At 32.2% G+C, this 25,453-nt stretch overlaps 1 protein-coding gene across 1 annotated transcript in view; it reads right to left on the bottom strand.

Annotated features, from left to right (window-relative positions):
* Nucleotides 1-21,863, bottom strand: part of LOC127183328 (MAM domain-containing glycosylphosphatidylinositol anchor protein 2) — a 274,658-nt gene extending 252,795 nt beyond the window's left edge. The window contains exon 1 of the mRNA XM_051139299.1: nt 21,782-21,863. The gene's annotated coding sequence lies outside the window, so the exon portion shown is untranslated. The remainder of the gene's footprint in view (nt 1-21,781) is intronic.
* Nucleotides 21,864-25,453: the final 3,590 nt, after the last annotated feature.

Here is a 25,453-nt window from a genome sequence, read left to right as displayed (position 1 = left end):
TTTTTGTAATTTTGTATCTTACCAATCATGTTCATGTAGGTTTTGACGTGAGAATTTAAAAAATAAAATAAAATAAATATAAAAATCTAAAAAAAAAAAAAAAAAAAAGTTTAATACATGGAGGCGAAAAAAAAAATGCATATCACAATATTATAAATAAATAAATCATTTTTATTTTATAGCAATATAAATATATATTCTGAATTTATAAATATATATATATATATATATATTTTTTTTTTTTTTTTTTTTTTGGTAATTCTTGGAAATTTGAATTGTCAATTGTCAGCTTATTTTAAAAAATTCTTCAAAACATTACTAAAAATTACAATAATATCTCAATGATACTAAAATAACATTGAACTTCATGACAAATTTGAATATTTTTTGGTGCCATAATCTAAAAACACAAAAATAAACGACTATATTGTACATTAAGCATACCGCATATTGTTTCCAAAACTGGGGTTTTTGGAGGAACTGTAAACTTGACAAAAAGAAGAAGAAAAAAAAATTAATGCAAAGTGAAATAAAAATAAATATTATAAAAAATTCACTGCCACTGTGTGGATATATAATTATTCAATGACTTAAAAAATATTCAGATTTTAAAAATACACTGCAAAAAAAAAAAAAAAAAAAAAAAAAAATTATAGCATCAGTAAGTATCAACATTACTTTAAGGGACTTCAACTTTTTGTCAGTTTAAGATCATTTAAGTTGAAGTAACAAAGCAACTGAACTGAAGTTTTCAAGTTGAGTAGAGGTTTTTTTGTTTGTTTTTTATAGTGTAATTTAATTATAAGTGCTTATTTTTTTAAATCTGATTACATAATTGATTACATATAATCAGTTATTACCCAGAACTGCATACAAATAACTCCTCATATAAAGTGCATGAGAACATCGACTCATTATTGATTTAGTTCGGTGTTCGCAGACAGAAACATGGTACTATAATAAGCATAAAAGTACATTGGTAAAAATCAATATTCAATTACACTGAATATATCTGAACTATATTTAATCAATACTTTTTTGCATTGAAAAAATCAGCACAGCGTCTTTATAAACAAGGCTTCTCTCTCTTCATGCGCCATCTCTTCACGATGAACGCTTTGCATTTGCATGCATTTAAAATGCTGTGTGCTGTGTCTGGAACGGAGCCTTTGAGCAACGGCTTCAATTATGAGCGTCAGTAAATATGAAAAACACCAAAGCAAAGTCTCTTCACAAGTCCAATGCGATGGATACAGAGGCCATCAGTGACTCTGATGCTTCGTTTTTTGTTTTTTTTGCCTTTCTTTCATGCTCAGTTTGTGAAAAAGCTGCGGTGTACATAGAAAGAGAAAGCAAAGTCAAAAGAGAGTCCTTGACAAAGGGCCCCGTCCCCTGAGGACATACAGCACCGCTTTACAGTACAGTTTGAAGGACGTAAACAACAACTTACCTGACCTGAAGTACACTGCTAAAAAAGAAAGAAATAAATAAGACTTGCTTTCAGAATTCAGTTCAGTTTTTAGATTGGATGGTTAGATATAAATAAGTTTTTTCTTGCATTAAGCATTATATATAAACCTCTGCTTTTATATATATATATATATATATATATATATATATATATATATATATATATATATATATAGACAGATAGATAGATAGATAGATAGATTAAATTACTTTCAATTTGAAAGTACATACATTTTTATTTTCCATTTTATTTTATTTATTTCTTTTTTTTTAATAATTAACTTTATTGCCATTTCAGATTAAAAAAAAATAATAATAATAACTACTTTAAATTCGAAAGTACATACATTTTTATTTTCCTTGTTATTTTATTTATTTTTTATTTTTATTTTTTTGGAATAATTAACTTTATTGCCATTTCAGATTTTTTTTTTAAAAAAAGCTTTTTTTTTAAATTACTTTAAATTTGAAAGTACATAAATTTTTTATTTTCTTTAATTAATTATTAATTAACTTCATTGCCATTTCAGATTTAAAAAAAAAAAACTTTTTTTTAATTACTTTAAATTTGAAAGTACATAGTTTTTTTTTTTTTTTTTTTTTTTTTTTTTTTTTTTTAATAATTGACTTTATTGCCATTTCAGATTTTAAAAAAATACTTTAATTTTTTTTTCCTTTTTATTTTATTTATTTATTTATTTATTTTTGAATAATTAACTTTATTGCCATTTCAGATTTAAAAAAGCTCTTTTTTAATTGCTTTAAATTTGAAAGTACATACATTTATTATTTTCCTTTTTATTTATTTTTTTTTTTTTCAGTGTAGTTTATGTTCATTTAGCAAAACTAATGGGAAAAAAAAAACTGAATATCATTAAGCTGTGAAACACAGGTTTCATTTAAAAAGGTCAGCTTTGATAAGGCTTGTCTGAAGTATATTGAAATGAATGTAGGCTGATTATAATTTATATGCACAAAATCTATATCTTGAAATGACTCAGAGCACTTATTCTGTGGGCATTGTAAATTACCAGAGCTCAGCAGTAGGTTCTTTAAGCAAAAATCCCAATCTGATCTTTAATAACATATAAACCTTTCAAGACAGACCGAGCGTGAGCTGTGATGATGATATATGTGTGATATATGTGTGCTTCTGTAGAGGACGCAAGTCAACCTTAAAAAGCTGTTTAACTGCCAAATTCCTGCTGAAGAACTGAACTTCCCTCATGGTTAAGAAGTTACTGTCACCATGGAAACAGGAAAAGTGAAGCTTTGGGAATTATGCAATCAAATCATCTCTCGATAAAACTCAAATATGTTTGTTTAAGTCTGAATGCATGCAATATACTGCAAACATGATTTTCATGCTTAGTGTTATTGTTAGGTTTTTCCAGTGCAAATATCTAAACATTCTAATATGAAGATACATTTACCTGAGATGCAAAATGACTTAAGTCTTGTTTCCTTAAAAAAAGTTATTTATTTATTTATTTATATATATATATATATATAAAGAATAAAATAAAAATTAAGTGAGTTTATGCTTAAAACAAAATGTGTGCCAGTGTGGCAAAAAAAAAAAAAAAAAAAACCTCAAACAAATTTAAAAAAAAAAAAAAAAAAAAAAAAAAGATAACTTATGACCTCATTAGTCATTATATTTTGTCTTGTTTTAAGCATAAATTTAATTTTAAACTTAGATTTTTTTTTTTTTTTTTTAAATTACTTAATATCTAACATTCAAGTATATTAACTAAGATATTCCATATAAAGTATCTTATATAATTAAACTGATCGCCATGACAGCTACAGAACATTCAGCAAACAACAGAATATACAGTACAAACATTTGATAATAAACTCCAGCAAAAACGTAAAAAAAACAAAAAAAACATACATTCATCTAAAAAGAAATAGTAATAATAAATAATAAAAATAAAATTGAATTTAAAATTTGTAAATAAATAAATCATTGTATAATAATATAATATAAGCTACCAGAGAAACAAGACAGAAAATAAAAAAAAAAAAAAAAAAAAAAAAAAAAAAATATATATATATATATATATATATATATATATATATATATATATATATATATTTATTTATTTATTTATTTATTTATTTCTCTTACAGTGTACTGTTAGCTTGTTTGTTTGTTCATGCAGTGTAGCTTATATTCTAAAGCAAAAGTCACTGAAAAGAACTGATAAGGATTGTCTGAAGTATATAGAAATTAATAAAAGCATTTTGATTTAAGAATGTGGAGATATACTGAAAAACAAGACAAAATTACTGAGCTAGAGATTGTAAACAAATATATTGTACATAATAATAATAATAATAATAAAACAAAAAAAACAAATAATTATAAAAAATAATCTTTTAAAAAATAATAATTTATAAAAAAAAAATAAAAAAAAAAAAAAAAAAAAAAAACTGTATCATGTACTTGTGATAAAACTTGTAAAAGTTTTTCTAGGTTCATCTTACAAAATAAGTCCTTCAGAGTTTATTCTAAAAAAAAAAAAAAAAAAACCAAACAAAATTGTTTTTATGACCCCACTGGCAGATATTGTTTCTTGTTTTAAGTATAATTTTTTTTTTTATTTATTTTTTTTTTTTTTTTTTTTTTTTTTTAGAAAATTACTTAATATCTATCTTTAATATCTATCTTTACTTATACATATTACATATAAAGTATCTTTATATAATTCAACTGATTGCCATGTCAGCTACAGATCACATTCAACAAACAATGGAATACAAACACACAATATTTTATATTTAACTTAAATAAAAAAAGTAAATAAATAACATAAAAAAAAAAAAAAAAATCTATAATAAAAAAAAAAATCTTGTATCATGTACTTGAAATAAAAATTGTAAAAGTGTTTCTAGGTTCATCTTACAAAAGTCCTTCAGAGTCCGTTCTAATAAAATAGTCTCATGGCATTACATTTTGGCCAGACCAAAAACTACAGACAAATGTAAGCTACCATATGAACAACACAGAAATACTGAAGAAAAAAAAAAATTATTTATTTATTTATTTATTTATTTATTTATGTGGTGTAGCTTATTTTCTAAAGCACAAGTCACTGAAAAAATAAGGGTTTTCTGTAATATATAGAAATTAATAAAAGCATTTTGATTTAGAAATGTTGATATACACTGAAAAACAAGAAAAAATACTGTGTAAACAAATATATTGTATGTTATAATAATGAATGAGTTGCAGGTTTATACTGTCAAACTTATTCATCACATTTGTAAAATGACAAGTGTACAATCTTGTACAATGTTATTTTTCTCAAATCAAATCGTGCGATTTATCTCAGAGCGAACTGATTTGTTTAAAGCGTCAGATTCTCTGCCTATGGAGGAAACGTACGAAAAACTGCTGCAACACGTGTGCTCTATAATCCTACTGAACGCCGCTTCAAAGACGCACAATATTCCATCCCAGCAATATCCACTTCTTTCTTGTTTTGCATTCGTTTGAACAGAAGCGGCATGAGTCTGGATGATACTTCCAGCTCCGCGGGGAAAGAGGCCCGTAAACCTCTAAGCTCTTCGTTACGGGGCAAGAGCGTCCCTTGATACTCAAGAACCGTGTGTATGATCCATTAGAGAAACTCTAAAGGCACTTTAGAGGAAAGAAGGCCGGGGCAGAGCAGTAAGTCGATGAGCAATGCATAAAAACACAAGCAAAATAAGCACAACAGTCAAATGTAGAATAATCAGTCAAGTATTTTGGCCTTTAGAGCTTTAGGATCTGCAGAATCCAGACCCATTTTATCATGTAAACTGTCTGGCACTTTTACATTATGGAAATATCCTTCTGTTTTGTATTGAACAACATATTGCATTTCAAAGTGCTTAAATCAAAGTGCTTGCTAAATGCATAAATGAGAAACACTGTCCATTTGAAAGATGCAATGCTCACATGCACCAAATGCATTTGCTTAGATAAAACGTATACAAAATATGATTGCAATACCAAGAAACTCAACAGAAATCAATGCATCTGCATTGCATTGCTTATCTACTCTAGCTTGGTTAGCAGGACCGTTTTGTTGACAATTGAACAGTAGGTTTGCCATTTAGTTTCATCTTTTATTTTGTGCAATGGTATTTCCGGACACATCGAGTAGGAGCATCCCACACACGACTGAACGCAATGCAGCATTAATCTGTGCGCGGTCCGTGTAGCTGCTGCTGTTAATGAGAGGGACCCGTATGAGGCACCACATCTCTTTTTTCTACGGTTCATTTGATTTCTTATTCTCTTTATGATATTGTGGGTTGGCACAGGGGCAGGATTGCGATGTTTCCAGCACATCCAGCCCACTCAAGCTCTCATTAGTGGCAGAACTAGGAGCTCGTGTTCTACACGTGAACTTCATGAGCTCTGTCGTATCTGCATCCCTCGAGAAACGACATGGGAATCGAAGCGAAGCCCCTTGTGACCCGGTTCACAGCTGCGGCGTTTGCTGCAGAAGCTCGACACGCTTCGCTAACAATGCAGCGGCGTAGCTGACGACAGCCGGACGTAACGTGGACGTTTGGGATTAACCGAGCCCGAGATGATCATAGTGAATCCCTCATCAGACCTTCAACACATTTTACATTCACAACCACACAAGCCTGAATGTGAAATATACATATTTATGCCTAATTCTCCTGCCGAAAAGATGCTGACACGGTTAAGCTGGATAATAACTGGTCATTTAAATATTGTTGTTGTCCCATAAATTAGCAAAGTTGGGAGTAATTAAATCAAGTTTTGAACAGCGTTGTTTTTGTTAACTAAAACTTAAAATACTTTTGTTAATTGAAATAAAGCTAAAATAAAACAAATATTTCATTTAAAAAGATGCATACACTAAACAAAAATGGAAAATTAAAAAAGGTTAAATACTAAAGTTCCTAACTAAAACAAAAATAAAACATTTATAAACATTAACTATTAAATATAAAACCTAATAAAAATGGCAAATGACTTAAACAAAAATGTAAATATAAAAGTTAATTTGAAATATTATTTAAAAAAGTGTAAGAGTATATAAATACTGCTAAATATATTAATGTAGTAACTTTTGCGCCAATTATAACATAAAGGAATAATCTGACCTTAAATTAATTATAATTCTGTCATCATTAACTCAACAAACCTAAATGACTTATTCTTCAACTGCACACAAAATGAAATTAAGCAAAATGGCAAACTTTTACATTCAATTCAGATGATGTTCCAAAGCTAGCACAAAAAAAAAATCATAACAGTAATTCATATGACATATGAATTCATATGAAATCATATCAAAGTTGTTTAATATTTCAGTGCTGGAAAAGGAAAAAATGTTAGTATATAAACCATAAATTTGCTTCTGTTTCTGAAACAAAGTTATTATATGATTCCAGAAGACTGGAAATATAGTGCATGAGTCAAATGAACTACTGTAGATTATCGCATAGTGGAATGTAGCATACAAACTAGAATATATGCATTAAACTACACTGTAAAAAACAAATTGTTGAGTCAACTTAAAATAATTTGTAACCTGGCTGCCTTAAAATATTAAGTTCAGTCAACCCAAAAAAAATGTATTCAACTTGAAATGTTAAATTATACTAAGTGACTACTTAGATATTTGAGTTGAATCAACTTAAAATTTTAAGGCAGCTGGGTTACTTAGCATCTGTTAAGTTTAGCAAACACAAATATCTAAGTTGTTACTTAGTACAACTTAACATTTCAAGTTGACTAAACTTATTTTAGTTGACTGAACTTAAAATTAAGGCAGCAGGGTAACAAATTATTTTAAGCTGAATCAGCAAATTGTGTTTATTTTTTTACAGTGTAGAAGCTTCTGATATATTTATCAGATCATAAGTTTTTTTTCGTACGATTTTTATGCTACGTTTTCTACAATAATTTTCACAATATTTAGGGAAAAAAATGGTAAATATACATCAAACAAATGATATATGAAAAAAAAAACAGTAAAAATCTTCAGAATATAGAAGAGAATTGAACAGTACGTTTTGGTGTATGCTGCTGAAGTGGAGGGAAAAAAAACTTTTAAAAGGTATTGGAATTAAATTCTACAGATGCAAATATATAAAGTAAAATAAAACAATTGAATGTCTATTTTGGATGTTTGTAAATTTTGGTATAAGTGTGAATATGAACAAAACCATCAGTAATAAAAACCTTTAAAATTTAGTGAGGTAAAAATCTGTAAGTTTTGGTGTTTGTAAGTGCTGCTAAAGTGAAGGAAAAACTTTTAAAGTTATGCACTGGAATTAAAATCCACAGATGCAAATAGACAAAGTAAAACAAACAGTTAAATGTCTGTTTTGGATGTTTGTAATTTTGGTGTAAATGCAAATATCATCAAACCCCTCAGTAAAAACCTTCACAATATAGAGAAGAATAAAACTCTAAGTTTTGGTGTTTGTAAGTGCTGCTGAAGGGTAGGAAAAAACCTTTAAAGATATGCATTGGAATTAAAACCTACAGATGCAAACAGATAAAGTCAAGTAAAAATATAGCTGCAAGCAGCAATTGCGGGGCCAAGCACAAAAGAGGCAGAATGAGGAGTTAAGCACGGCAAGGAGCAGCAGTGAGCAACAGTGAGTAACTTAAGCCATTTTAGGATAATATCAGTTGAAATGGCTGAAAAATCATAAATACAACCAATCGTAATAACATTTTATTGGCTTATCACTTTTGACCAACAGGTGGTGCTGTTTTCAAATTGATGTGACGTGTTCTGTGTGAAATGACAATGACACACACAAAGTTTGCGGTCATTATGTCAAAGCTTTGCAGAGATACAGCCTCATGTAGTTTGGCATCTTTCCAGCAAATTTGTTGATGCGCTAAACGAAAACGGTTTCGTATATCGACACGAAATTCATAACTTTTTGCCAGCATAGTCTGAAGATGATCTGAGTCAAATTTGGTGAAGATCAGACTAACAGTCTGGGAGGAGTTCGAAAAAGTAGGTTTTGTACATTAATCAAAATGGCGGACAGGAAGTTTGGCCAATTTCGGCATAATGGGTATCAATGTTCTCGACTTGACCCAAGGAATCTATTGGCATCAGTTTCATTCCAATAGGCTAATGTACAGAAGTTATTAGCATTTTTGTAAATTTCATTATTAATGTTTAGTGAATGGCGTATTACTTCTGACCCATAGGTGGCACTGTTACCAAATTGGTGTGGCTTGGTCAGAGTGTGGTGACAATAGCACATATAAAATTTGGTGTCAATATGTCAAAGCTTTGCAGAGATACAGACTCGGATGCAATTTGGCATCTTTCCGGTAAATTCGTTGATGCGCTAAACGAAAACGGTTTCGTGTATCGACACAAAATCCATAACTTTTTGTCAGCATGGTCTGAAGATGATCTGAGTCAAATTTGGTGAAAATTGGACTAACGGTCTAGGAGGAGTTCGAAAAAGTAGGTTTTCAACATGAATCAAAATGGCGGACAGGAAGTTCAGCCAAAATTGGCAAAATTGGTATCGGTGTTCTCAGCATGACCGAAGGAATCTATCAAAATCTGTTTCATTTCAATAGGCTAATGTACGAAAAAGTTATTAGCATTTTTTGAAATTTCGTTATAACTTTTGACCACAAGGTGGCGCTGGCCCCAAAATTTTTATGTACATTCAGGGCATGGTGCCGAACATTTTTGTAGTTAATGTCGAAACGATACGCTAATCCGTTCTCAAGATACAGCATTTTGAAGCTAAATTCAAAATGGCCGACACCCAAAATGGCTGACATGGGAAAATTGGATATGGTTCGACTCGGTATGACACACCGAATCTAAAGAGACCAGTTTTGTGATTTTTGGACAAATCATTCAGACGTTATAAAGAAAAATAGCCATTTTTCGTATCTCCTGACCACTAGGGGGCACTGCACCGAAACACTGCAGGTAGACTCAGGTCATGCTTGTTATAACACACACCAAGTTTGGTGTCAATATGACAAACTATTACGGAGATATAGCCTCACATTGATTTTTGCTAGCTTTTCGTAGAATTCTTTTGTGTGTTATTCGTGAACGGCTGGACGAATCAACTTGAATTCCATAACTTTTTGCCAGCATGGTCTGAAGATGATCTGGATCAATTTTTGTGACAATCGGTGCAACGGCCTAGGACGAGTTCGAAAAAGTAGGTTTTGCAAACAATTGAGAATAGCGAAAAAACTAAACCTTACGATTTCTGAATTTTGGTGTCCATTCGACTCGGCATAAGCCAAGGAATCAGAGGAAAAAAGAATTTTTGTTGTGTGGCTTACGGTTCAAAAGTTATTAGCATAAAATTATTGAAATTTTGGACAAGTGGTGGCGCTAGAGAGTTTGAGTTAGAGACTCCAAATTTGCTATGGTTAATGTTGGGACTGTCCTCTATCTGTGTGCAAAATTATACAACTTTCCCGCAAGCGGTTCTATGGGCTGCCATAGACTTGCAGCGGAAGAAACGGAAGAAGAAGAATAAGAACGCCAACGGATACAATAGGTGCCATCGCACCTTCGGTGCTTGGCCCCTAATAAACCCTTAAGTGTCTATTCTGGAAGTTTGTAATTTTGGTCTACATTCAAATATGAACAAACTCCTCAGTAAAAACCTTCACAATATAGAGATGAATAAAACTGTAAGTTTTGGTGTTTGTAAGTGCTGCTGTAAGGGGAGGAAAACACTTTTAAAGTTACAGATTCAATAGTAATTGAAATGTACAGACACAATTAGATAAAGAAACAAATACTTACGTGTATTTTGGATGTTTTCTTTTCACTAATCTGATCAGTGGTTCAAAATTCTTGTTTGATTATTTTCACATATTAGTGTTAAAGCTTTTACAGAGGTAATTCTGGAGTTCTCTTTTTATCATAAATTACAAAAAGTCAACAACCAGACTTTCAACCATGTTCTTAGGAATAAAATGTTGTATTAATCAGTGTGAATGTTATATTAACAAACCCCTCAGTAAAAACCTTTAGAATACAGAGAGGAATAAAACTGTAAGTTTTGGTGTTTGTAAGTGCTGCTGAAGTGAAGGAAAAACCTTTGAAAATATGTATTGGAATTAAAATTGATGCAAATAAACAGTGTAAAATAAAACAAACACTTAAATGTCTATTTTGGATGCTTGTAATTTCGGTGTAAATTCAAAAAAAAAAGAAAAGCTTCACAATATAGAGAGGAATAAAACTGTAAGTTTTGGTGTATGTAAGAGCTGCTGAAGTAGAGGAAAAACCTTTTAAAGATCTTTTCGCTAGTCTGATCAGTGGTTCAAAATTCTTGTTTGATTATGTTCACATGTTAGAGTTAAAGGTTTTCACAGAGGGGATTTTGAATTTCTCTTTTTATCACTTCATAAACCTCAAAATAATAACTTTTAAAAGGTATGTATTCAAATTAAAATTTACAGATGCTAATAGATAAAGTAAAACAAACAGTTAAATGTCTGTTTTGAATGTTTTAATTTTTGTGTAAGTGCAAATATGAACAAACTCCTCAGGAAAATCCTTCACAATATAGAGAGGAATAAAACTGTAAGTTTTGCTGTATGTAAGAGCTGCTGAAGAGGAGGAAAAACATTTTAAAGATATAGATTCAACAGTAATTGAAATGTACAGACACAAGTAGATAAAGTATAATCAAACAAATATGTATGTTTTGGCTGTTTTCTTTTCACTAGTCTGATCAGTAGTTCAAAATTCTTGTTTGATTATGTTCACACATTAGAGTTTTCACAGAGGGAATTTTGAATTTCTCCTTTTATCACTCAATAAACTTCAAAATAATGTCAACAACCAGACTTGAGCGTTCTTAGGAATAAAATGTTGTATTAATCAGTGTGAATGTTATATGAGAAAAACCCTTTAGTAAAAAACCTCCAGAATATAGAAAGGAATAGAACTGTAAGTTTTGGTGTATGCAAGTGCTGCTGAAGTGGACAAAAAAAGCTTTTAAAGGTGTGTATTCGAATTAAAAATTATAGATGCTAATAGATAAAGTAAAACAAACAGTTAAATGTCTGTTTTGGATGTTTGTAATTTTGGTGAAAATATGAACAAACTCCTCAGTAAAAACCTTCACAATATAGAGAGGAATAAAACTAAATTTTGGTGTTTGTAAGTGTTGCGGAAGTGTAGGGAAAAAAAACTTAAGATATGCATTGGAATTAAAATCTACAGATGCAAAGAAATAAAGTAAAATAAAACAAACCCTTAATTGTCTATTTCGGATGTTTGTAATTTAGGTATAAGCGCAAATATAAATAAACCCCTCAGTAAAAACCTTCACAGTATAGAGAGGAATAAAACTGTAAGTTTTAGTGTATGCAAGTGCTGCTGAAATGGAGGAAAAACGTAAAATAAATAAATAAAAAAATCTGATATTTATTGTAATTGAAATCTACAGATGCAAATAGTGTTCTTTCAACAAGCCTGAATAAAAACATGTTATGAAAAGCCAAACAGCCCAAAATCTCAAAATTGGCCATGGAGAGAAAAGGGAGAGGGAAAAGAAGAAAAAAAAAAAAAAAAAAAAACTGCTTTTGCCTGTAGTGTCTTGCTTGCTTCTCAAGTTCAGAGAGCCACTTTTCACACCAGCCAAACACAGACTCGGGTACAAAAGCTCTAGTGTGAAAGTGCCCTAATTCAGTCTCAACTTGCTTGACCTCAGTGGTTTGTAAAAAGCTCCTCTGTAGCTCAAGAGCTTTGTGACAGTTTGGCCAAAGCCATTCAACAACCAGCAGAACCCTGGAGGAGACCCTTGTGGTGAAAATGGCTCTTCCTTTGAGATGAAAGCTAAATGACTCGAGCGAGCGGCTGGCTGCCAGTGGCTTTTGTACAGAGGTAACAGTGAGACAGTTTAATGACAGAGGGGCCGTGAGAGCACGAGCGCATACGGCACGGGGACCCTCCATGAGACTTCTCCATTGTGAAACCCTCAGAGATCTCAACAGGAAGTTAAGGAACGCCAATAAAGTCATCGCGTGTCAGCGTGAATAATCGAAGGACGCTCTGCTCGATGGAGACGGCCTTTGAAAGCCATCCAGGTGGAGGATGAGAAATGAAGCCTCCCAAATGCGTGTAATGATTGCTTTATTCCATTGTGATGAGAACTGTGTTATGGACATGAATAAAGCATTAGCGTAGCCTCTGTGATATCAAAAATGCTTGGGAGAGATGTGTGTGGCGTTTAATTTTGCATGATACTGCTGATGAATGGTGAGCAGATTAAAATAAATGAAAGACAGCTTAAGTTTATTTAAGAACTCAGTGAACTGCAAATTAATGTAATCGTTGCACTGTAAAAATAAAACAATGAAATGAAACAACAATTATTAGATACTGACTTTTTCTACTTCAAAATGTAAATGCAATGTTACTTGCTGTTTCTTTGTAATTATTTTTTTTAAATGTAGCGAAAAACTTTCAAAGAAAATCCCGCAGCATTTTGGTTGCACAATTTAAATCATCACATTATTTTTTTATTTTGCTAGTAAATTATTTTACCTACTAAATTTAACAAATAATTAAATTTAAGACTTATTTGTATTTTCATACTCCAATTGTTATTGTTTTATTTACAAAAATCTTTTTTTCCCCCCGTGTACACAGAGTAAAATAACTTTTGACAGTATATTTCTGTTTTTTATATAACTTTTGCAATTTTGGTAAATTGGTGTATAAACAAATTTCACTTTGAAATTGCTATTAACAAATACTATTAAATTATTACAGATACCATATAACTAATAATTACAAAATGGCAAGTAACACATTGAATTAAACATGTAATTTTTAAGTAGAAAGACTGAAATAGTACTTTTTAGTAAAACATGAAATGTTTTGTAAAATGAGAACATCTTGTAAATAATTTGTTTTTTTTACAACTTAGTTTTCTTTTAAAGGAATAAGGAACAAAGCAAAAATCTATTAAAAAAAAAAAAGACTTTGAGCTGGTCAAATATACAATGTTCACATAAGCTGGAAAAAAAAATCATGCTAAAGAAGCTAAATGTACAATACCATTAATGACTGTACTTATTGGATATTTAATTAAAATGTCAGCTTGACAAAAGGCCTTCCGGATTTCACTTTTTCTCCCATTCAAACGGACAGAGCCTGAACTTACATGAACTTGATCAAACACAGGCCTGAGAACAGCCCGTCTCAAATCAGCTCTCAATACATGTTTACCATCCATAGAATCACAAAGAACTGAAAGAAACGAACATAGTTAGCCGAAGCAATCATCTGTCCTGAAGCCTGTGAATGGAAAATTATCCAAAGAGAGGAATTTCACTTCAGTTTATTCACTATAAAACCCATCCAAGGTCTCACCTGGTTATGCGAACGCATTCAGCACTATGACCGCGATGATTCACTTTACTTCCCACACAGATAATTATGAAGCATTCACCATCTTCAGCGCGTTATTTACTGATTTTATGAGGTTTTCATGTTTGATCACATAAAGAGAGAGTTTTCTAGCAGAATTAGCAGTGTCGATTAGACCTTGTCCAATCTGAAGATCCTAATATTGATGGAGGTTAAACATACAAACAAACATAGAGAAGCCAAGGATAAACAGATATCCGTTTATTAAAGAATCATCCTGTTTTTGTGGAGCTGTGAAATAGTTGTTTTAGGGAAGTTAGCACACATTATTGTAGATATTGATTTAACAATCACTTCTGACGTTTCTTCTTGCACTGTTCAAGGCAGGTTTATTTATATAATCACATTTTTAGATGGGATCGGTTCTTTCAGCTCATGGAAGAAATGGCAGAGAATGAGTCTACTGCATTAAAGAAACGAAAATGAAACTTAGCTGAAAATGTGCTCACGCACAGACCATCAAAGATGTAAGAGAGTTTGTTTCTTAATCAGATTTGGAGATAGGCAGCATTGCAGCACTTGCTCACCAATGGATGTGAATGGGTGCCGTCAGAGTGAGAGTCCAAACAGCTGATAAAAACATCACAATTATTCACAAGTAATCCACACCACTCCAGTCCATCAGTTAACATCTTGAGAAGACAAAAGCTGAAACAAATCCATCACTAAGACGTTTTGAACAAAAATACAAGGAGATGGACTTTTCACTATAGGAAGTGTTATTATGGATTATGGACTCTGATTTCATTTAAAAATGTCCTAATGATGGATTTGTTTCAGATTTTGTCTTCTCAAGATGTGAACTGATGGACTGGAGTGGTGTGGATTACTTGTGAATTATTGTGATGTTTTTATCAGCTGTTTGGACGCTCACTCTGACGGCACCCATTCACTGGAATGACACATTTCTTTTGCTATTAAATGTCAACTTTTCAGATCATTAGTGATACAAGGTTGGATGAGTTTGTTTATTCATCAGGATTGTACAAATGTGCCATTCCATCACTGTCTCACCAATGGATCATCTGCAGTGAATGGGTGCCATCAGAGTGAGAGTCCAAACAACTGATAAAAACATCACAATAATCCACAAATAATCCACACCACTCCAGTCCATCAGTTAACATCTTGAGAAGACAAAAGATGAAACAAATCCATCATTAAGACATTTTTAAATTAAATCAGAGTCCATAATCCATAATAACACTTCCTCTAGTGAAAAAGTGGCCTGGTCTGAATCAGGAGAGAAATCTGCACAGATCAAGCACCGTTTACAAGCCAAAACAGCTGTAAACAAATATATGCCTGGATTTTGATGTGAGAGACAACAGATAATGACGTTTTTCCACTGGAGGAAGTGCTATTATGAATTATGGACTTAGATTTTTAATTTAATACTATTTAATTTAATACTATTAAATACTATTAAATTATTACAGATACCATATAACTAATAATTACAAAATGGCAAGTAACACATTGAATTAAACATGTAATTTTTAAGTAGAAAGACTGAAATAGTACTTTATTAGTTCAAAGTGTCTTAATGTTGTATTTGTTTGAGCTTCTGTCTTCTCAAGATGTGAACTGATGGACTGGAGTGGTGTGGATTACTTGTGGATAATTGTGATGTTTTTATCAGCTGTTTGGACTGTCATTCTGACGGCACCCATTCACTGCAATGGATTCATTGGTGAGCAAGTGATGAAATTACACATTTCTCCAAATCTGAAACTCATTTACATCACATCACTGTCACATATCAGTAATATGCATAAATTATAATAATTTGCAGGATACAGGAAATAATCTGGGATTACTAAAAGAAATGCAACAGTGCTGTTGAACTTGGCAAGCATGTAAACAAAAAAAAAGTCACATTTTCTGTTACCCAAATGTAAAAATCTAGTTGGTTTTGGCATTAGATACTTCATCTTATATGTTCATGTTTATTAACTCAAGATATCAGCTACTGTAATCAAACTACTTATTTAAAATATTAAAAGCATCTGGTTCTAAACACACTAATTATTATTTTTATGAAGATGTACACTGCAGGGTCTATTGTTTATTCTGAATGATCTTGCTGGAAGACTGAGAAACGTTAATAGAATGTGCTACGAATTTATTTCCACTGCTTGATGTGAAATGTGGACAGAATAACAATGTCGCCATGCAAACAACCCTAGGCGATATAACGCACTTTACGCTTTAGCTAGTATTCCCCATACGTCTGTATGATATCATGCAACTGACGAACATACACACATTTTCAAAGGCTTGTATAAATTGATTGGGTTTTATTCCCAGTGCACTGCAATGCCAAAACTAACCTACGTGGCAGAAACTGAGCCTGTTTTCCTGTGAAGTAAAGGGGAGGTCGACTCAGGAACGCCTGGACTGAATGCTGCAGGTCAGGTGGGCGAAAGGCAAAGTGATTTTTTTCTTAAGGGAAATGATTTGCATAATGGAAGAGTGGTTTGTGTTGGAGCTGAGAGCTCCTCGCAGTGGAGTGGAAGAACTCAATCAGATAAAGGCCAAACGAAAGCTGCTCTGGGAAAAGAAATCCAGCCCCGCTTTCATCTGCTATTCTCATCACAAAGAAAAGACACCAAAAATTTGCCAAGCGGCCAACAAGCTTTGGACTTGCCGTTCTAAACTCCAGATTTTAAATTTGGACATCAATAACCTACATTCAATATGTTGCATGCTACAGATGAAAACCAAAAACTTAAATGTTATACATTTTACACATATCATTTGTGTTTCCCAATGATTAACGCTTAAAATAGCTTGTGATGTACTTTTGGTTGAGACCAGATTGCAGTTGAGAGTAAGATATTGATTGATAAATGCCAATTTACAAATGTAAACGAACCAACAAAGATAAACCTTGTGCTTTCAGTTGCTTTTAATAAATAATAATATTAATAATAATAACAAATAATAAATAAATTAAAAAAAAAAAAAAAAAAAAAAAAAAAAAAGATTCATGAACCCGCACTGGATCCCGATCTGAATCAAATGATTCGCGAACCATCATTTCACATCTAGAAAAAAAAAAAAAAAAAAAATCATTTCAAAAAAAAAAATCATTCATTTCAGTGATCTAGACTCTACTGAAGCCCGATCTGAATCAAATGAATCATTCATTTCGATCTGAAATGATTCTCAAAAGCATCATTTCACAGCCCGATCTGAATCAAATGATTCTCGAAATGATTCGCGAATCGCTCCGATGTTCCGATGTAAATCAAATGATTCTCGATCCGCGCTCCAAAGTTTCGATCTAAATAATGATTCGCAAACCATCATTTAGCATACAGACCATTTCATTTCATTTCAAATGATTCGTGAACCCGCACTGAAGCCCCGACCTGAATCAAATGAGTCGCGATCCAAAGTTGCGATCTGAATAACGATTCACGGACCATCATTTCACATCCAGACTTCGGATCGCGAATCATTCATTTCGCGAAATGATTCTCGAACCTGCACCGAAGCCCGATCTGAATCAAATGATTCTCGATCCGCGCTCCGAAGTTTCGATCTAAATAATGATTCGCAAACCATGGCCGTTTCTCAATATGCGTTCTTGTCTGTACTTGTGTTCTTGCGGACTTGTGAAACGTCATCAATCGTCGCCCAAGTACTGTTCCAATTTAAAGTTCACATCTGGCCAAGTACAGTTCAAATCCCCGGATGCGTTCTTGCTCCGCCCCTTTTATCAAGGATGCATCAAGAGGAGACTTGTGCGAACTTGAGCAGCCATGTATCCCAGAATGCATTTCGCACCAATCAGCGAGCGTTAATGGCGGAGGCGAAATCCCGCATAATTTTCAAAATATTATTCTGTCATGAAATGAAGTTTTAAGAGTATTTCAGGCGAGAATGTCGTTGTTTAAAACTCAAATCTGCAGTTTATTTACAAATACCGCGCCTATTTGAAAATTTGTTTCGCCGATTTCGGACATGTGAGTTCCAGGCGAACACCGGGAGCTCAGTGGTCGTGTATCCCGCAGAGAGAGCCTCACCACGGCCAGTCCTTCTGACGTTTGCCGCTGGTCCTCACGTCTCTGTAGTGGTTAATCGAGAGGTATAATTCGTTTTGGGTAAATCTAACAGTTAATTTTTGGTCTCGTTAATCTATTAATGGTCTCGTGAATCTTATCACAGTTATGCTTCATAAATTATTTATCAATCGTAATTCAATGCTGACTTTTTAACATGCATTCGACTGAATTGTTTTTGTCTTCATTTCCGATTACATATGTCTCTTATACGTTATACCTATACTTTTATAATGGCTAATATTGATACTGACACTGCTCAACTGACATTTAACAAAAAAGGCAGAGCTGTGCTTGTCATGTTTCATTTTATTATATATAAAGTAAAGATGTATTATACACAGTGCACATATCGTCTAAATCACATATTAATATGTTTTAATTTTTTTTAATGAGTACGAAAAGAGGGTTGTGGTTAATGTTTTGAAGAAAACAAAGAGGCAGTGGTGTTTGATATCACTTCGTTGTATTGTAATGCGTGTACGCGTTGCGTGAACCACATTTTTGTCGCTATTAATATGTTTAGATACAGAAACAGAAAAGAGGCAGTGTTGTTTGATATAACATTTCGTTTCACTGTAATGTTGTACATTCCCTGAACTACATTTTTGCAGCTATTAATATGGTTAAATTAAAACGAAAAGAGGCAGTGGTGGTTGATATCATATTTCGTCGTATTGTAAATACATACAGTGAACATAACCGGAGTAGAAAAGGCGAGCTGACTGACGTTATCAAGTACGCTGCTGTTCCATTTGCAGAATTACACGACTTGCGTCCTCCCGTCCTCGGGAGTTCGTACTCCCAAGTCAAACTACCAAGTCCGAACTACAAAGGACGCAAGTCCGAACTTTGCGTACTTGGTATTGAGAAACGGCCCATAATTTCACATCCAGACTTCGGATCGCGAATCGCGCCGATGTAAATCAAATGATTCGCTATCCGCGCTCCTAAGTTTCGATCTGAATAATGATTCGCGAACCATCATTTAGCATACAGACCATTTCATTTCATTTCAAATGATTCGTGAACCCGCACTGAAGCCCCGACCTGAATCAAATGAGTCGCGATCCAAAGTTGCGATCTGAATAACGATTCACGGACCATCATTTCACATCCAGACTTCGGATCGCGAATCATTCAGTTTCAGCGAAATGATTCGCGAACCGCGCCGATGTTCCGATCTAAATCAAATGATTCGCGATATGCGATTTGAAGTCCTATTCTGAATCTAATGATTCGCGATTCGATTGGATCGCTTTGAAAAAGTAAATCCGTTCTTTCCATAACTATACGAAATTCGAAAATGAAATGCTGTTTTGGTCTGCAAGTGAATTGCTTAAACTGAATGATCACAGTCGCAAGTTTGAATCAGTCGAAGTTGTTCCAGCGTAAATGACTCACTCAATTGACTCGGTTCATCCGTTCCTTTTTACGCGTCTTCAGCCATATTTACAGGACACTGTCAGTACTACTACTGGCTTGGCTCATTAGTTTTATGACATTAACTGAAATAAGCAGGGAAAAGAGAAAACACTGTTAATGTGACGAGCTGCAGCTCAAAATACATGTTACATTGAAACATTGTGCATTATGATCAAGTTTGTAGCTTAGTCCAAGATCATAAGATTTTAATCTTAAATTAAAATCGATTATATTGAATTTACATGAACTGATTTGATTCATCTTCAAAGCACAGAATGGGGTTAGGTTAAATTAGGTGGAAATACAGTGTAGTCTGAATTTATGAAATGTGTATTTCAGGAGAATTAAAGAACTCTACATGGTCAAATATTCTCTCCAACTAGAGTGTAGTGACCTTTGCATTACATACTAGAGCCACAAGTTTGTGCACCTATATTAAATATAATTAACCGGTTAAGGACATTCTATCAACTCTTATTGTGATATAAATCTAAAGCTACCATACTGCACATGAATGGAAACTCTAGGAATTAAACTATTACTTACTTTAAAACTGAGTCTCCTTAAAATAAAACTAGAGCAGCAGACACATTAATGACTAATAGATCGAGCAGTCGCGGCTCGCGCTACAACACCTCGTTTACAGCAGAACTAGTAATGGGGAATTTGAAGGTAACGTTCAAGTTCATTCATTTGTCATCGCAGAACGCCGTTCCTCCAGGTGCACCACGCAATTACAGTCTCAGACGATAGAGGTTGTAAACAACACGCTACACTAGTGTACACTGGATATAGACGCGCCGTGCAATTTGCCCAAAGCAAACAAATGTGACCGATGGCGGCTAAACATCAGATAACAGCAAAGCAAAGAAGCGGAAACAGCAAAAGTTCAGAATAATCAATCATAAAGCACAACAAAAAGTCAATAAACAGACCAAGGCATTACACTAAAGCAAATAAACACTGGATCCCAAAATACACATTCTCAAATGCTGGATAACACAAACGAAACAGGTTTGGAGAAACACAGCATTCCATCACTGTCACACCAACGGATCCTCTGTAGTGAATGGGTGCCGTCAGAATGAGAGTCCAAACAGCTGATAAAAACATCACAGTAATTCACAATTAATTTAAACCACTCCAGTCCATCAGTTAACATTTTGAGAAGCAAACTATTTAAAAAGTGAACAGCTAAGGACTATCCCAGGTAGCAAATGTAGGTTAATAAATAAATAAATAAATAATAATAATTATTATTATTATTATAACAACAATAATAAATCAAATATTGTGAAAATGATGCTTTAAAAGGTTTCAAAAATATTGAAATGTCCAGTTTTCTTGTCATGATTAGAACATTATTTAAACACTGCAAAATGTTTTTTTTTTTTTTTTTTTTTTTTTTTTTTTTTGTACATTTTGTACACCTTTCTACAAACTTTATTTTTACCCAAAATATAACATTATTTTTCCAAGAAACTAATATATATATATAATGTTATTGTGTTGTAAAAATGTTCCCTGTTAGCTGGGATATTCCTAAATTACTGCATTTGATTAAGAAAGCATGCAGTGATTTTTTTTGTTTGTTTGTTTTTTGTTTTTTTAAACAAAACAAGAACTTGCTTGTAGAACTTTTTTTGTAGAACTTTTTTTTTCCCATCTAGTTGCTAATGCACTGAAATGGCTTGATGTACTACAATAAAAATAAAATAAATAAAATTCATTAAAAATTAGATGCATTTAAAATTGCCATATGCTGAAACTAAACCCATAAAAAAAAAAAAAAAAAAAATCCATCAACTGATATAAAATAAAATATTTAAAAAGGCAACATTTCTCAGTTTAATGTTGAAGTAAAAAAATAAAAAATAAATAAAAACTATACAGACATATTTGTTAAAAATTACATCCATCCATTTTCCATCATTCTTGCATGAATATGAAATAGCTCAACAAACACTTTTTAATCATATTTTCGCACTCGTTTCAATATAATTACAGCTTCCAAGCTCATAAGTAAGAACTTCTCAAAACAACATGAAGGCCACAAAACGTGCAACAGCAGAAGAGATGAGCTTCAACATAAAGCCAATAAACGCTGAAGCAAATGACAAAAACACAACTGGACTAAGACAGCAAGAAGTGCACGACTGTGCTGTATGATCACATTATTCCACACCAATGCAGCTCTGCACTACAAAACCTACACGGACTCAGGTGACCCTAAACCTAAGGACACAGCAATGACTACAAACAACACTAAACAACACTCAGCTCAATGCAGCACATGTTGATTCAGAAAACCAACCAATTCAGCACAAATCAGCACAGGCAAACTTATTTTGCAGAGTTTTGGCTACTCACATGTTTTCTGGAGGGAAGCCAATGGACTCGGCGGCCATCTTGGAACAATCCCATGAAGCTTCTTTCCATCACAGGAGTACAGGCTACCAAGGGCTTGTAGTCATCCAAGAGGTCAAAGTTCAGCTGTTTGTTTCAGCAGCTGGTAGACACCATAACTACAGCATAATAGCAAAATAATTAGATCAATATATTGTTTTTATTTTATTTGTATTTATATTTATTTATACAATTTTTATTATATTTATTTTAAATATAATATAAATATTTTATTTATTTATTTATACATTTTTATTATATTTACTTATAAATATATTATAAATAAATGTATTTCAAATGTATTTATTTAGTTTATTTATTTTTCAAGCAACGTATACAGCAAATTCTCCTCAGTTTCAGTGTATTTAATATAATAGATGTTTCTCCAGTGCACAGTTTTATTTGCAGCATGAATAGACATGTTTAATGGTTTTCTGTGAGAGGTTTTAATTTGTGCTTAAGTCCTCAAGGGAAATTTCTATTTACAGTCATGATTATAGATTCATGTGATTTTGGTTAGGAAAAAATAAAGAGCAAAAGTTGTGTATTTTATTATTATCCTTTTGTCAGATAAATCATAACTCAACTAAATGAGAAACATTTAATGAAAAGACGCATTTTTATTTTTCATCAACAGAACACAGAATGCATAATTGTATAGTGAATAATCACAATCACTTGATTTCATGATTATGCGTCTGTATCTTATAATTCTGATTAATCAAACAGGACTTAAAGGCAGTAAAGCAGTGATTGGTCTCATGCCATTTATTGCAATTTATTAATACTTGTTTCTATTTTATCATTTAAGTTTTAATATGATATTATTTACACTATTAATTTTATTTATAAGTATTTTTTAATTAGCTTTTTGTTTTTGTTTTTTAAATATATCTGTATATTTCTAAAATTTCTTAATGTTTATTATTATTATTATTATTAAATAATGTATTATTTATTATATAATAATTATTATTTATTAATCATTTATTATTTATTAGACTAAATAAAAATGTGAAATGTTGAAATAAAAAATAATCTGAAATAATTTTTGTTAAATATTTAATATCAGTTGATGTTTTATAATGTTTTTTTTTTTTTTTTTCATGCAAGCCATGGTTTTAGGTTAAGTTGTAGTTAATAACCTTCATCTATGAAGAATTTCCTCCTCCTTTACTGTCACTGCTGCTATTTTTTACATTTTTTAACTTTTATTCACAAGTCGATTACAACAAAGCCAGAAGACAGAATAGGATCTCGTATCATCACAAGCTGGATCTGATCTGACACCAGCAGTTCACGGCTTTGACAAAACCCAGACCATTATAAACCGCAACTTTCACTGCGCTATGAACCGGTTAAATGCGCTTCGACCGCATCTAGTCAAAGAATCTTCTTCCAAGAACGATAAAATAAACCTCTTTCATCCAGTGTTGTTTGTGTTCAGAGGTATGATGGGCACGACTAGATATCTACAGTCACTTCAGGCCTTTGTTTCGTCAAATAAAGCTATTGAAAGAATTTATTCAGAGCGGATCGATTCAGCAGAAGGTCTTTCATGCGTGGATCGTGAGGACTTTCAGTGGAGGAAAATGATTGCCGATCGTTCAGAAGAGGCGTATAATAAAGACGAGAAACATAAATGAAAGGGCGTAAACGTGGTTTGAGACAATACTCGACTAAATCTAAAGCTCTAAAACTCAAACATGAACATCATTCATTCATCAGACTCACACTGACCTTCAGCTCGTCTTTATCTGCTTATATTCAGTCCTCAGTGTCTGTGATTTGTTAAACTCGTTCTGAAGATCATTATCAAACTCAGAACTAAATGTTTAAGGTTATGTCATCTTCAATATGATGACTGATGCGCTTGGATTATTTTTATTCATTAAATAGTAAATTAAAAGATACGTTGTATAATACTGATAATAGGTGTTCGTATGTCAATCTTCCATACAGCGGAGTAATGAGATCAGAGTAAAGAGGTTAGGAGAATGTCTTGGAAATGTTTAGAATAATGTTAAAGGATCATTAAAACATTACATTAAAAAATAGCATTCAACATTACAATAATGTTGGAATAACATTCTACAAACCAAAAGCTAACGGATTTTCCATTAAGAAACCTTTCCCGGCTAACCAAAATCAAATGAAAAATAAAAGAAACCAAAAACTAGCATTCTATTTTCATTTAGAAAACTTTCCCGGCTAACCAAAATAAACCTTAAAAATGAACACTCTGAGAATGTTCTGGGAACATTAGAATAACGTTAGAATAAAGTTCTACAAACCAAAAACTAGTGTTCTATTTCCATTTAGAAAACTGTCCCGGCTAACTAAAAATAAACCTTAAAAATGAATGCTCTGAGAACCAAAAATTAACGTTCTGGGAACATTATATTAATGTTATGGAAATGTTAGAATAATGTTTTACAAACCAAAAACTAATGTTCTATTTCCATTTAGAAAACTTTCCCGGTTAACCAAAATAAACCTTAAAAATTAACGCTCTGAGAACGTTTGAATAACGTTCGAATAAAGTTCGAATAAAGTTCTACAAAACAAAAACGGACATTCTATTTTCGTTAAGAAAACTTTCTGAGGAAAAAAAAAAGTATTTTTGGTTTAAAAATAAATAAATAAATAAATAAATAAATAAATAAATAAATACTAGATTGTATTAAGAATTTTTTTTTTTTTTTTTTTTTTTTTTTTGGAACCTTTGAATTTTGGACATTTCAACGTTTCAGAAACATTTGTGACCCTGGACCACAAAACCTAAGTAGCATGGGTATATTTGTAGCAATAAAATTATCAAATTGTCAAAATTATCATTTTTTCTTTAATGCCAAAAATCATTAGGATATTAAGTAAACATCATGTTCCATTAACATATTTCGTAAATTTCCAACTGTAAATATATCAAAACTTCTCTTCTATGTACTGTATTTCTAATCCATTTAAACTCATTCCAACTAAATTACTAATCATGCTAGTAACTTGCTAATCATGATAGAATCGTGCTAACAACATGCTAATCATGCTAGAATCATGCTAGTAACTTGCTAGTCATGCTAACAACATGGCAGTAACATGCTAATCATGCTAGAAAAATGCTAGTAACTTGCTAATCATGCTAGAATTATGCTAACAACATGCTAATAACATGCTAACCATGCTAGCAACTTGCTAATCATGCTAGAAACATGCTAGCAACATGTTAATCATGCTAATAACTTTCTAATCATGTTAATCATGCTAATAACTTTCTAATCATGCTAGAAACATGCTAGCAACATGCGAATCATGCTACCAACTTGCTAATCATGCTAGAAACATGCTAACAACATGCTAATCATGCTAATAACTTTCTAATCATGTTATAAACATGCTAGCAACGTGCTAGTAACTTGCTAATCATGCTAGAAACATGCTAGCAACATGCAAATCATGCTACTAACTTGCTAATCATGCTAGAAACATACTACCAACATGCTAACCATGCTAATAACTTTCTAATCATGTTAGAAACATGCTAGCACTGTGCTAGTAACTTGCTAATCATGCTAAGAACATGCTAGCAACACGCGAATCATGCTACCAACTTGCTAATCGTGCTCGAAACATGTTAAC

The sequence above is a fragment of the Labeo rohita genome, chromosome 20 (assembly GCF_022985175.1).
Source record: "Labeo rohita strain BAU-BD-2019 chromosome 20, IGBB_LRoh.1.0, whole genome shotgun sequence".
Taxonomy (NCBI): domain Eukaryota; kingdom Metazoa; phylum Chordata; class Actinopteri; order Cypriniformes; family Cyprinidae; genus Labeo; species Labeo rohita.
This window is presented reverse-complemented; position numbering and strand designations above follow the sequence as displayed.